This window comes from Palaemon carinicauda, chromosome 4, assembly GCF_036898095.1.
Source record: "Palaemon carinicauda isolate YSFRI2023 chromosome 4, ASM3689809v2, whole genome shotgun sequence".
Classification (NCBI taxonomy): Eukaryota; Metazoa; Arthropoda; class Malacostraca; order Decapoda; family Palaemonidae; genus Palaemon; species Palaemon carinicauda.
The window spans coordinates 98,865,964-98,880,963 of NC_090728.1; the positions used below are offsets into that span (position 1 = coordinate 98,865,964).

At 31.4% G+C, this 15,000-nt stretch overlaps 1 protein-coding gene across 4 annotated transcripts in view; it reads left to right on the plus strand.

Moving 5' to 3' along the window:
* Positions 1–15,000, plus strand: part of LOC137640078 (RNA-binding protein Raly-like) — a 790,460-nt gene that overhangs the window by 232,536 nt on the left and 542,924 nt on the right. The window contains exon 2 of one of the 4 annotated variants that reach the window (XM_068372523.1): positions 7,052–7,153. The exons of the other annotated variants lie outside the window; for them this stretch is intronic. The gene's annotated coding sequence lies outside the window, so the exon portion shown is untranslated. The remainder of the gene's footprint in view (positions 1–7,051; positions 7,154–15,000) is intronic. 4 annotated transcript variants of the gene reach the window in all.

Genomic DNA, 15,000 nt, shown 5'->3' on the forward strand with positions numbered 1-15,000 from the left:
CCATAACTTATGACTGACAAGGACGGTCTCTTTAATTTATGAGATTATACGGTTTTTCACAGAGTTTAAACATATTTTTCTAAATTTTTCATACCTATTGAGATTTTTCTCGTCAGTATTAGACAATCTCCCGTTCGAACTAATTTTGAAATTCTTAAATCATTGTAACTGCAAAATTATACTCTCTCTCTCTCTCTCTCTCTCTCTCTCTCTCTCTCTCTCTCTCTCTCTCTCTCTCTCTCTCTCTCTCTCTCTCTCTCTCCCTATATATATATATATGCATATATATATATATATATATATATATATATATATATATATATATATATATATTTATATGTACATATGTATATATATATATATGTATATATATATATGTATATATATATATATATATATATATATATATATATATATATATACATACAAATATATATGAAAATAGAAATGTCTATATATGTATGTATATATACGTATATCTATATTTATATATATCTATCTATCTATCTATATATATATATATATATATATATATAGAGGTATATACATATATACATATATATATATGTATATATATATATATATATATATATATATATATAAATATATATATATATATACACACACAACTACCTACCTCCCTATATATATATATATATATATATATATATATATATATATATATATATATATTTATATATATAAATATATGTACCTACCTATATATATACTGTGTATATATATATATATATATATATATATATATATATATACACACATATATATATATATGCCTACCTATTAATCTCTATATGTGTATATGTGTGAGTGTGTAAATATGTATGGACACATGTATATATGTTTATATATAACCATGGGTATGTTACCCTGTGTATCATAGGACACATATGGATGCTATTGCATCCATTTGTCACAAGGAAATGTCTGTAAGAACTTTAACTGTTAAGATTGGTGAACCTGATATTTGTTACTTCTTTTGTATTAATAAAACTGCTCTTTGCTATGCTGATTAAGGTGAAATTGTATTTTACTGATAATTGCATCTACTGGTTGCTAAATCTAGATTGTGCTAATTTGGAACTCGATTTGCATAGTAATGAAAGTACACATCCTTGTAGTAGGGTACACATATTACCTATTAATTCATACTGAGATTCTTATTTTGGACAAACCAAGTAAATCAACGCAGAAGGAAGGGCCAATATTAATCGAGATGAGAACACGAAAGGTTTTTATGATTAATGATTAGATTATTCATGATTAATGAACGAGCTTTAAGATCCCCGGGGTACTGAAAAATTAATGAGTGGCTTATTAGGTATTCCTAAAGAGCAACATCCCATGTCTTACTTAATAGCCCTAAATCAAAGATCAGTAATAGGAAAAAATCTGATATATATAGGCCTATGTTATTATATATAATCCTATATACATGCATATGTTGTATATAGATAGATGTGTATATATGTATGTGTGGGTACCGTATATATATATATATATATATATATATATATATATATATATATATATATATATATATATATATATCTATATATATATATATATGTGTGTGTGTGTGTGTGTGTATGTGTGTGGGTGTGTGTATATATATATATATATATATATATATATATATATATATATATATATATATATATATATATATAAAGAGAGAGAGAGAGAGAGAGAGAGAGAGAGAGAGAGAGAGAGAGAGAGAGAGAGAGAGAGAGAGTTGCGTGTATGTGTGGTAAACAACAACAACAACATCAGCAACAAATGCAGCAGTTTTAGTCTGCCGCTAGAAAAATGCCTAAAACATGTCCTTATTCATGTTTGGGTGTGGATATCAAAACGTACTAGTCAGGGCCACCTGTACTAGATTGGCTTGCTGTGAGCGATCAGACTAAAATCTCCCACTATCATCAACGTAAAGTGGGCATCGTGGTGATTAAACTTGGCCAAACCTCAGATTATATATATATATATATATATATATATATATATATATATATATATATATATATATATATATATATATATATATATGTATATAGAGTTGCGTGTATGTGTGGTAAATATATTATAATAGTGGCGTGTAATATTGGAAGACATCATCTCTCCGGACAAACTGAGCAGCAGTAAGGTTTGAGGTTAACAAGAAAACTTTATTTACGTTTATTCATTCATTATTTGGAGTCGTCAGATTTTTCGAATCATGTTTTACATGACACTTTATCAGGTTTAACGATGGAATTACACGTTAATATGAAAGCAACGATGGCGAACATTTTAAGATACAAAAAGATTTGGGTGCTCCAAAATTAACAAGTAAAGGTAAAAAGAAGTTCAAAAGGAGAGGTGCCGCTTAAAAAGGAATCATATCCTAGATCAGTACAGATCACAAATTTTGAATATCTCAGGGGCCGAGTAAGCTGTACAATTTGGTGTGCTTTGAACGGGAGATGACATTTTAGAAGAACCGATGTAAATTCTGTTACAAGAATGGAATCGTGAGCTTCGTCGAAGAGGGGAAGGACTTTTGAGATCGGTCAGGAATTTCTGTAAAGCCATGTGAAAAGTTGTATTCAAACTTAATCTAATTTTTTAGATTAATTTTGAAAACTGGAGGAATAGATTGATCATCAAAAATGTTCATAGCCTCAATGAGCCCATGTTTGTTTGCAAGTAAAAAGAAAACAGTCCAAATGTTTTTCTCAAAAGTAAATTGACAATCACGAATCACAAAACTTTAAATGGGTTTTATATAGCTAAAGAAATATTATCAATGTATAGATCTGGGTGTTGAGTAGCCACTGTCCTCGACCTACTTACAATCATAATATGAGTTTTGGTTAGGGTTCAGTTCAGTGCCTCATAATTTTCATCATGCACTAATTTTAGCTACTCCTGCCAATCTATTTCTCAAAACATCAATAATGATGGCTAAGAAAAGATTCACATACTCCCAACTGTGTAAGTTTAAAAACAAGGACCTCATGATTAGCTCGGTCAAAGGCTGCACTAAAATCAAGGCTAGTCATACAAACTTCCTGACCACAATCATGTTAATCATGAGGCCCTTGTTTTCAAACTGAAACAGTTGGGAGTGGGTGGGTCGTTTCTCAGCATTGTTATTGATTTTTTAAGTAATAGATCTCAAAGAGTTGTTGTTGATGGGCACCATAGTGAGTATAGGAATGTGATATCCGGTGTTCCACAGGGTAGTGTTCTAGGCCCATTACTTTTCATACTATATACACATGACATGTGGTTTGGCCTAGAAAATAAGCTTGTTGCATATGCAGATGATGCTACTCTCTTTGCATCAACTCCATCCCCTGAATGTAGATCTGGGGTTGGTGAATCCCTTAATAGAGATTTAGCTAAAATTAGTGCATGGTGCAAATTATGGGGTATGAAGTTGAATCCTAACAAAACTCAAAGTATGATTGTAAGTAGGTCAAGGACGGTGGCTCCTCAACATCCGGATCTCAGTATTGATAATGTTTCTTTAAATTTGTATGACTCTTTCAAAATTTTAGGTGTGATGCTCGACAGCAAATTTACTTTTGAGAAACATATAAGGTCTGTGTCTTCTTCAATTGGACAAAAAATTGGTTTATTGAGAAAGTCTTTTAAGATATTCGGTGATCAATCTATTCTGAAGAAGTGTTTTAATTGTTTTATTCTACCTTGTTTTGAGAACTGTTCTCCTGTCTGGTCTTCAGCTGCTGATTCTCATCTTAATTTGTTGGACAGAAACTTACGGTCTATTAAATTTCTTATTCCTGATCTAGATATTAATCTCTGGCACCGTCGTTCAATTAGTTCATTATGCATGTTGCATAAGATTTTTCATAACTCTGACCATCCTTTACATTCAGATCTCCCTGGACAATTCTATCCTGTTCGTAATACAAGGCAGGCAGTTAATTCTAATAGCCAGGCCTTTTCCATCATAAGACTCAATACTATGCAGTACTCTAGAAGTTTTATTCCAGCTGTTACCAAGTTGTGGAATGATCTTCCTAATCGGGTTGTTGAATCAGTAGAACTTCAAAAGTTCAAAGTTGGAGCAAATGCTTTTTTGTTGACCAGGCGGACATGAGTCTTTTTATAGTTTGTATATGACATATTTGTTGTTGACGTTGTTAATAGTTTGTATATGATATATCTCTTTTGACATTACTTATTTTAGAATGATTTATTGTTAATTTGTTCTCTTCAGTTATTTATTTCCTTATTTCCTTTCCTCACTGGGCTATTTTTCCCTATTGGAGCCCTTGGGCTTATATCATCTTGCTTTTCCAATTAGGGTTGTAGCTTGGATAGTAATAATAATAATAATAATAATAATAATAATAATTTTTGTACAGCACTGGAAATTGTAAGAGGGGCACCACATGCTCTAATGCGTTTGCAAAACTAAGTTGCAAAATAGGGAACCTACAGTCAATTTCAGCATATATATATATATATATATATATATATATATATATATATATATATATGTATATATATATATATATATATATATATATATGTGTGTGTGTGTGTGTGTGTGTGTGTTTGTATATATACACACATATATATATGTATATATATATATATATATATATATATATATATATATATATATATATATATATATATATATATATATATATATATATTATATGTGTGTGCAGACAAAGAATGTACAGTATACGTATTATCATCATGAAATTATCCTTTTTTTTTAAATTAATATCGCCCGGTAATTCTAGCAAAGTGAGCCTCATTCTATTTTCTCCCTTTTAATTCCCTGATCACTTCAGAAGATTGAAAACCTAATGTTTTTTTTTCCTTGGAACATGATTAGTTTTTTAGCATTTTCGTTCATCGAATTCCTAAATAGAAAGTAGCCTCCCACACCCACTAATTTATAACTCAAAGTTCGTACCCTGTCTGGTTTTTTCTTCAAATTGTTAAAGGGAATATCTGTCTTCCGCATCTGGATCTGAAAGTAGTCCGGTATTGATTCGCCGTTTGCAAAGCCAGTGGAAATAATATGGCCCCAGCCCCTAAGTGTAACGGTTGTGGCTTATGGCTAACTTCTGTGCGTCGCAATCCTATATAATTCCTAGCTTAGTTTTATCCTGGGGATGGACGTTTCCCTCTTTTGCTCATAGCCCTTTTTTCTATCTTTGTATGGTGAACTTTCTTTTCTCTTACATTCCTTTTGCCTCTTTTGTCTGTTATCCAGAAGGTTGACAGCTCTATTTTCCTGATTACTCGCTATGTTCCATAACATTTTGCTACATGGGTAATTACTCTTATCAACGAAGTTGATCATATTAATCATGATCCACTAACAATTTATGTAGAAATAATTACAAAGTGGTACCATTCGCAAATCCATGAGTGAATTACTCTCTTAGCATCGAAATTTCATTTTAAAAAATCACAATGGTCTCTACAAAATATTTTCCCACCCAATTGGCTGAAAACACGCAATATATACTTCATGTAAAAGTTATTCAATTGAAAAGATAATATTTCCATTTTTATATTCCTAAAACGACGGACAAAAGACTTAAAAAGAAGCTCAAGCAGTAAGCTTTAGGTTTTAAGTTTCGAAAGCCTTATCTAAAGGTTCAAAGGGTGAAGCAGTACCGTTTAGGGTCTCAAATGAAACCAAAGGTGAAGACTTTTTGTGTTTTATAGGAGAAATCAAAGCTGCAGAGCTTAGAAGAATGAGAGGCATAACGTTGAGGTCTAAGGGTTACTTATGCAAAGTATAGGGTATAATATTTTGTAAATAAACCATCTAAGTTTGTAGTTCTTGATAACGAAAACTCGTAATTATAGTTTGTGTCTTGAATATCAACGTAGGATATGCAAACCACTCATATAATGGGAGTTATCAAGTATTTTGATTTTGAGAAGGCAAGGTAGAATAATGTGTTTGCTCAAGTTGAACTCATAACATCTACTCCTCTTACTGCAGAACACAACAGTGCGAAGGTACCCTATAACTTTGATTTTTTGCCCATAGATTTACATGTCACCTTTAACGAAGGAAATCAATTGAATCGCTTGGGATATGTTAGATGAGGCTCTTGTGCCAGTATTGAAAGGTTGGCTCGGAGTTTTAAAGAGCCAATTAAGTTTTGATTGCTACTCTGGGTCGAGAGATTGCTTTACTTAATAGCATAGATCAACGTTTTTATTGTAACGTCAAGTATCCTCGAATCCATTTGCGAATAAATGAAAACGAAATTAATATAGTAAAGTAAATTACCAGCTCAAAAGAAAATGTAGTCAATGAACACACTATTCCGGTAACCGCGCATCGTAGCAAGCAGGAGCTCATTAACCGAGATGAACAAAGGAAGCCATAAAGGAAATTACATTCCAAACCTTCTAGAGATGACTCAGTTCTGGTAATAAGAAAGGAAAATGGCTTCCAACTTAAAGTCAAAAATGGGAATATCAAATTACACTCTTGGAAGCGATTTGAAACATAATAGCCCACAAAATGCGTCCCGGCGGAAAAGGGCAAAAGGAGGAACATAAATGGTGTCTTCGAACACAAGGTTGAGTGGAGATAAAGAATGCAAAATAGATTGGTGCTGCTCCCCGGAGTGGAATTGATCCTCCACAAGGCTTGATAGATGTTAAACTAAGACCTTCTGAATTGGCAACTATCCCGAAGAAGAATTGAACCGTGTAACAATGCTGTAAATAATAATTATCTCTGGTATAATTAGGTAGTTAACGACAAAATTAATTTCTGTTGCATCATGCAAAGACTAGCACTGGAAACTTGAGAGTGAATCTTCAACTTTTTATTTCTTGCAGGTCTTGCTGCTTATTAAGGTTCCATGATTACTTCGAGGGAATTGTATTATAATTTTTTTGTTTATGCTAGAATTGTTTTTTGTATTTATTTTTTGTTTTATATCTGCTGTATCTTGAAAGGTAATTATAATTAATCGTAGAACATTTGATTAATGAAAATCACTGACTTCAACTTTTTTCTTTCCAGGTTTGTGAAACTTTCAACTGTTCGAAGTTTTCAGCATTCTAGAGGAGTACTGATTGTGGTCATTGAACAACTGTCCTTCATAGTTACTTGTTCATTCAAAAGGTAAATAATAAGTCTATTACATACTTTTGTAGTAATTGCATATATACACTTTTCTCTGATTTAGAGAAAGTTTATAATAATTTACAGCTATAATTGTAGATAGGAATCAGAGTTCATGCAATTAAAATGAACTTTGCACGTTCAAGGTTTGGTAGTTGTGGAGAATAATTCTGTAAATGTTAATGGTGTATTTTTTCAATATGAATATATTTCACACATGCATATATGATAAAATTACACACATACGTACACACATAAACGCACACACACACACACATATATATACATATATACACACACATATATATATGGATAGATAGATAGATAGATAGATGTATCTATCCATCTATCATCATCACCTCCTCCTACGCCTATTGACGCAAAGGGCCTCGGATTTCCCCAGTCGTCTCTATCTTGAGCTTTTAATTTAATATCTCTCCATTCATCATCTCCCACGTCACATTTCATAGTCCTCAGCCATGTAGGCCTGGGTATTTCAACTCTTCTAGTGTCTTGTGGAGCCCAGTTAAAAGATTGGTGAACTAATCTCTCTTGGAGAGCGAAAAGCATGTCCAAACCATCTCCATCTACCCTTCACCATGATCTCATCCACATATGGTACTTGAGTAATCTTTCTTATAGTTGCATTTCTAATCCTGTCCTGCCATTTGATCCCCAATATTCTTCTGAGGGCTTTGTTCTCAAATATACAAAATCTGCTGGATATTGTTTCATTGTTATACCACGACTCTTGTCCATACAGTAACACCAATCTCACTAAACGGATATATAGCCTTATTTTTATATGTAATTTCAAACGATTTGATTTTCAAATTTTATTTAACCTAGCCATTGTCTGATTTGCTTTTGTTAATCTTTCATTAAACTCCAATTCTAAAGACCCTGTATTGGAGATCATAGTTCCTAAGTATATAAATGATTCCACCTCATTAATCCTTTCTCCTTCCAATAACATTTCATCTTCCATTACATATTCCGTTCTCATTATCTCTGTCTTTCTTCTATTGGTCTTGAGCCCCCCTCATATGATATTTCTTGCTTTCTGGTAAGCAAACTTTACAAGTCCTGTGGCGTTTTGCTAATAAGGACAGTGTCATCAACATACTCTAGGTTCGCTAATTTCCTGTTGCTAGTCCAGTCCAATCCTTCTCCGCTATCCCCATCTGTTTTGTGCATTACAAAATACATAAGGAGGATAAGCTACATATGTGACAACACATTCCCTTTGATTACTCCACTGTTCATTGAAAATTCATTTGACAGGGCTCCACTAACATTAACTTTCCACTTGCTATTCTCATGAACAGACTTAATCAAACTTACATATTTAACAGGAACTCCATAAAAACGCAGGACTCTACACAAGATTGGTCGGAGCCTACTACCAAAGGCTTTTTCATAGTCCACAAATGGCATCAAAAGTGGATTTCTATATTCCATACATTGTTGTACATGTCTTAAAATGAAAATTTGGTCTACCTTTTCTAAATTCTGCTTGCTCATCTCTCAGCTTTTCATCAATCTTTCTGTCTAATCTCTAGAATAAGCGTACTATATATTTTAATGACAACTGACGTAAGTCTGATGCCTCTGTAAATATTGAAATCAGTCAGATCTTCTTTTCTTTTGCCATTTTCACCAAAACTCCTAGCTCCCATTCTTCAGGTTTTACCTCTTCACGCCACTTTCTACAGAATAATCTTTTAAGTAGTCTGGGAGTCACTTCATTTTCAGCCAATATCATCGCATCCATGGGCTTTCCATCTCTTGAGTTTTTTAACGATAGCTTCGACTTCAAACATATTGAATTCATTCATGGGCACATCAAGGTCTTCCTCAGCCTCAGGTATATCAATTAAATTTTCCCTTTATATCTTCTATTCATGACCTCTTTAAAGTGTTCCATCCAACGTTTCCTTTCTTCATCTTCTGTTGTTATAACAGATCCATCTCTCTTTTTATTGGGTATATGCTTCTTCTTCTTTGCCCCCCCCCCCCTGGAGATTTCATTAATGATTCTATGAGCAATTCTTACACCATTGTCATTTCCTGAATTCATAGATTTGTCAGCCTCATCTGCTTTTCTGTCCAGATACTCTCTCCATTCATTCCTGGCCTTTATTTTGACCTCAATATCATAACTTAAATACTTAGCATGCTCTTCCTTGTACTTTTCATTACTTTCAAAACTTTCGACAACAAATTTTTCTCCTTGTCTCTTTTTTATAGTATCCCAAGTATCATTTGATATCCACGTCTTTCTCCTTGTAACTGCATGTCCCAAAACTTCACTACTAACTGACTGATATGTTCTTAATATCACACCATTTTTCGTTAATTGTCTGCTCTTCGTCTCTTAAAGTCTATAATACTGCAAATCAATTTCTACATTAAATTGCAAATGTTTATCTGTGTTCATCTTCAAGAAGCTTAGTTGTATCAAACCTAGGTATTCTATATACATTTCTCCTCGGTGCTTTTAGTTTTAATTTCAGTGTGGCAATAAGGAGTTGGTGATCACTACCAATATCTTCACCTCTATAGCTTCTTACATTTCCCAGAGTCCCCCTTCTCTCTTTATTATCATTCTCTCTCTCTCTTTATGTATATATGTATATATATATACATATACATATATATATACACATACACATATATATATATATTATATATATATAATATATATATAATATATATATAATATATATATATATATATATATATATATATATATATATATATATATATATATATGTATATATATGTAAATATATATCATTCTAGGTTCACTCATTTCTTACTGACAACAATAACGTTTAGCAATATTTCTTTTTGAACAGTCCATCTGAAGTTGATTTTTTAGGATGAAATTTTAATATTAGGGGTAATGTTGAAGGCGAATTGTTTTAATTCATTGTTGCCTGAGCAAATGAAAGAAAAAGCAAAATGACAATATCTGAAATAAAAATTGTGAGATAAGTTATGTTATCTATAAAAACATATGTATACTACCTTTAGAATATATTTGTAAAGAAAATGAAGACTGAAGTATTTTTTATTCTCCTCATGCAGAACTTGTATGAATTGTTTGTGCTAGTATTACACATAGTTAAATGCCATTTATGCAAGCAATTGTGCGTTAATACTTCATTAATGAAATACCGGCATTAAAATGATTAAGTATAAAGAACCAGAGAGACCTTGCTAATTGGTACAATTATTAGTTCTGCCTTTGTTAAGTGTTTATGTTAGGAAATATATTCTGGGATCAGTTTAAAAATAATATAATAAAACTTGTTGCAGGTTGTTTAAACATTTATGAATATAGAATATAACGAAAATACGAATTGAAGTTAATCAACATAGAAAATTTTATTTGTTTTGTGGAAAAATGTAATTACCAAAAATTAAGACAAACCGATACATAGTGTAAAAGTATTAAGCAAATAAACTGTAGGCACAATTTCCAGTGATATTATATTTATAGTTACTTAAAAACAACCGTGGCACAGAAAACCATATAATTTTTAGTTTTTATAGCTATGATAAAGTATTCGTATTCATTAACTATTTTCTTTTTAATATAATATACGGCATTCATTGGTATTTTTGGATATACGGACAAGATATTTATTATCAATTGGGAACTAATTGATGTACAAGAATGTCCATTATATAAGAACGGAAGTATTGAAAGTTATATGTATATATATATATATATATATATATATATATATATATATATATATATATTTATATGAATATATATATATATATATATATATATATATATATATATATATATATATATATACGTATATATATACATATACATATATATATCGATATATATATATATATATATATATATATATATATATATATATATATATATATATATATATATATATAAATATATATATACATATATATATATATATATATATATATATGTATATATATATATATATATATATATCTATATATATATATATATATGTATATATATATATATATATATATATATATATATATATATATATATATATATATATAAAGTTTATGTGCACAGTCTTTCAAGTATGGAATTCTTTCTGAAATAATAAGCATACATGGTATCTATTATTGTTAGACAACAATAACAGTTAGTATGTTGCTCCATTTATTCAGCTAACAGCTGTTTCAGCCACAAATCTATGGATATCATCAGCGTCCCAATCGTTGTCCAATGTAGCTGAACGCAGATAAATAGCTTAGTATAGTGAGAATTTAATATTAATACAAGGATTCAAATACATGGATAATTCAACAATGAAATTTTCAAAATTAAGAGTTTTTTCTGGAAGCTGTTTGAGATTAATTTTTTTTTGGTTACGATGAGTCGCAATAGTCTACGGCAGAATTGAACTTTCCTGGAGTGAAAAAATTAATAATATGAAATATCATTGTTGAATTTAGCATATATTCACAATCTTCTTTTTAAGATATATATATATATATATATATATATATATATATATATATATATATGTGTGTGTGTGTGTGTGTGTGTGTGTGTGTGTGTGTGTGTGTGTTTGGGTGTGTGTGTGTCTACGCATACTTTTCAGGTATCTAATGAATGGATTAGTTCTAGGTGTTCTTGTTTCACCTTTCAACTCTTCTCCATCCTGATTGTCTTAAAAAATTCGAAAAAATCTTTTTCTTATGTCAATATTAACAAGATGAATTTTTAGATAGTGGATATTTATATTTGAATATATATATATATATATATATATATATATATATATATATATATATATATATATATATATATATACATATATATATATATATATATATATATATGTATATATATATACATATATATATATATATATATATATATATATATATGTGTGTGTGTGTGTGTGTCTTTGTTTGTATGTGTGTAAGCCTATCGTCAGATAGATAAATAAAGAAATGAAAATAGACAAATGTTCACCAAATGGTAGTTCACCTAATCTATCAGTACTTTTTAAAAATATTTTTAGCAGAACGCTCTTTCATCTGCATCATGTATCTCTAAATGAATATGTTCTGGAAAATTCGTAGTCTAACGAAAATTAGATATCGTGCTCAATAACCATTCCTTCAAAAATCACGATGCCTTGATTGAAAGTCCATGTTATCTCACATGAAAAATAATATCTCACCGAGGAAAGCCCTCGTCCCTTCCCCTCCCCTCACCCAGCAGGAAATCTCTTCGTTCTCTCTACCAACCCTCCCCCCAAGAAATCCCCTGAAGGAATCTCAGAGCTCACCTAATTATCCCCTAAATATCAATGGGGGTCTGATGTTGCGTCTCCCGAGTTTATTGCATAAAAAATATCCTTTCCGAGGAAGGCTTACGATCCGCTCTAATGAGGCAATGGAGGACAAAAGAGCCCAGCAAAAAAGACGCCGTTTAAGACCTAGTGGTATACATGGCTTAGGTTTGGCAAAAATTCTCTCTCTCTCTCTCTCTCTCTCTCTCTCTCTCTCTCTCTCTCTCTCTCTCTCTCTCTCTCTCTCTCTCTCTCTCTCTTCTTCTTCTTCTTCTTCTTCTTCTTCTTCTTCTTTTTCTTCTCCTTCATGGTCTAGTTCTTTTACCGTTTTAATACTCTGTTCCTAAAATGAAGCTGCACTTCACGGTACTTCAGAGGAGAAAAATGATGCAAAATGGAGCTAGTGGAGGCATAGATAGTTGGGAGAGTATGAAGCCACTAATACTGAGATTAGATATTCTGTTTGCCTATCCGCATTTTGCTCTTGGTCTTCCGTGATAGCTCCGCGCTGTTATTATTATTATTATTATTATTATTATTATTATTATTATTATTATTATTATTATTATTATTATTATTGGTAGGAGGAGGAGGAGGAGGAGGAAAAGCAAGTCAGAGGCGTTCACCTTGATTCCACTCAGGAAACGACTTATATACGAAAGAGATATTATTATCATCATCATCAATCATCATCATAAACAAGAGCAAAATTATTATTATTATTATTATTATTATTATTATTATTATTATTATTATTATTATTATTATTAACAAGGGCACAAGCACTTCTGAAATGAAAAGACGCTCTATATGTGCATTGTTTTTTTTGTTCGTAACCCCAAGGTACAAAGACTAGGTAATAGCATATATTTCTTTTACGAAGTAAATCCCCCTCTATCCCGGATCAGGCCTTATTAAACCGCGAAACCTTTTTCATTCTTTTATTATAAAGTGGACCCTGGATATTTGGTTATGTACTCAGCTAGCATAGAGATGCAGAGATAGGAACCTTTTCCTACGTTTTAATAGATAAGAGAGTTTTTTCAAAAAATTCCGAGTTTTATAACCTGCAGCACTCAAAACATTATCGTTTTACTCTGATGGTAAAGTTAGGCCATGCGCTGAAAGCAGCGTCTGTGGGGTTACTAAATATGAGGCTGCTGAGATAAAATTTGGATGATTTCAGAAAGTAGTAACTAAAAGTATAACATATATATTGAGCATTTTAAGGACTCTCATGGTTATTAAGAATGTATTGTTAGTAATAGGCTCTTTTAAATTTACTGTGGAAAGAACTGTGTTCCGCTCAATGAACACACTTTGTTATAGATCAATAAAACAAATGGAAATTTACTTAAGTGATGAATCAAATGAATTATGGAAACATTCGAGATGAAGTCGTCTTATTTAGGTTTACAATCTTGCAGGCCTGTTTCTATAGCTATGTAGCCTACATCAGGTTCTTCAAGAATAGTTTCTTTAAAGGGGATGGATGTTCCTGTCATTCACAAGAACCCTTGACATAGTTTTATTTCGACGTCGAATGACATTGTCACATTGATACCACTTAATGATCTTAATGTATCGGCCAAGCAATATGATATTTCTTCCTAGTGTAAAGATATGAATTTTTCCTAATTGAATAAGAAGAAGAATTGAACAAGAATGAATAAGAATGATAAAAGTTAGCATTAAGAAAGTTCGAGTCGTAATGTATTAAATGTTTTCTCTCACACATTTCGACCATGACCGAACCTTGAACCTTACCTAGGAGGCTGAAATTCCGCATGTACAAGACCTATCCGCGACATTTCCATTTAAATATTCAATAGTTTAAGTTTCTGCTGCCGGATCTGCCGTCACAAATCTGTTCTTGCACTTTATTATCATTTTCCATTAAGGTTCACATTGTCATGTAGGCACCGGCGCTGTATATGGTTTGGACTGAATGTATGGTAATACTAGATATCTATACGAACATGGTTTCGCACTGTTATTTATTTTCAAATAAATTTTCCTCTTCCATCTTGTAAAGAAGGTACTTTCTTCTACGCATGCTACAGATAAGAATGTATAATGTGTAAATTTTGGTGTGGTTTTAATTCAACAAATCGAGTGGGACTCCAGATTGTCTATCTTTCTTAAACTATTGTAATTTGGTTTCAAATCTTTAAAAGAAATTTTACATAAAAAAAACGTAATTCTGAATGCGTAAATAGTAGTCGATTTTGGATATGTACATGCAATGATTGTACGAGGTTTTCCTATATGTATAAATATTACTTCTAGGTCGTTTCTTGCCTCCAAAGAACCTTGTTCCCATTTACAACTGATTGAAGTGAGTGGTCTTTTGGACCGACTGGAACAATTCACGGACTTTGAAAACATGATCTGAATGCTGTAATTCTCAGCCTCGGTACTAACTTGGGCAGAAAAAGGGCAACAAAGTTTCTGCATCCTTACATTATGTTATTGTATACAAATATATAGACAGAATTATTAAATAACCATATTCTTTCT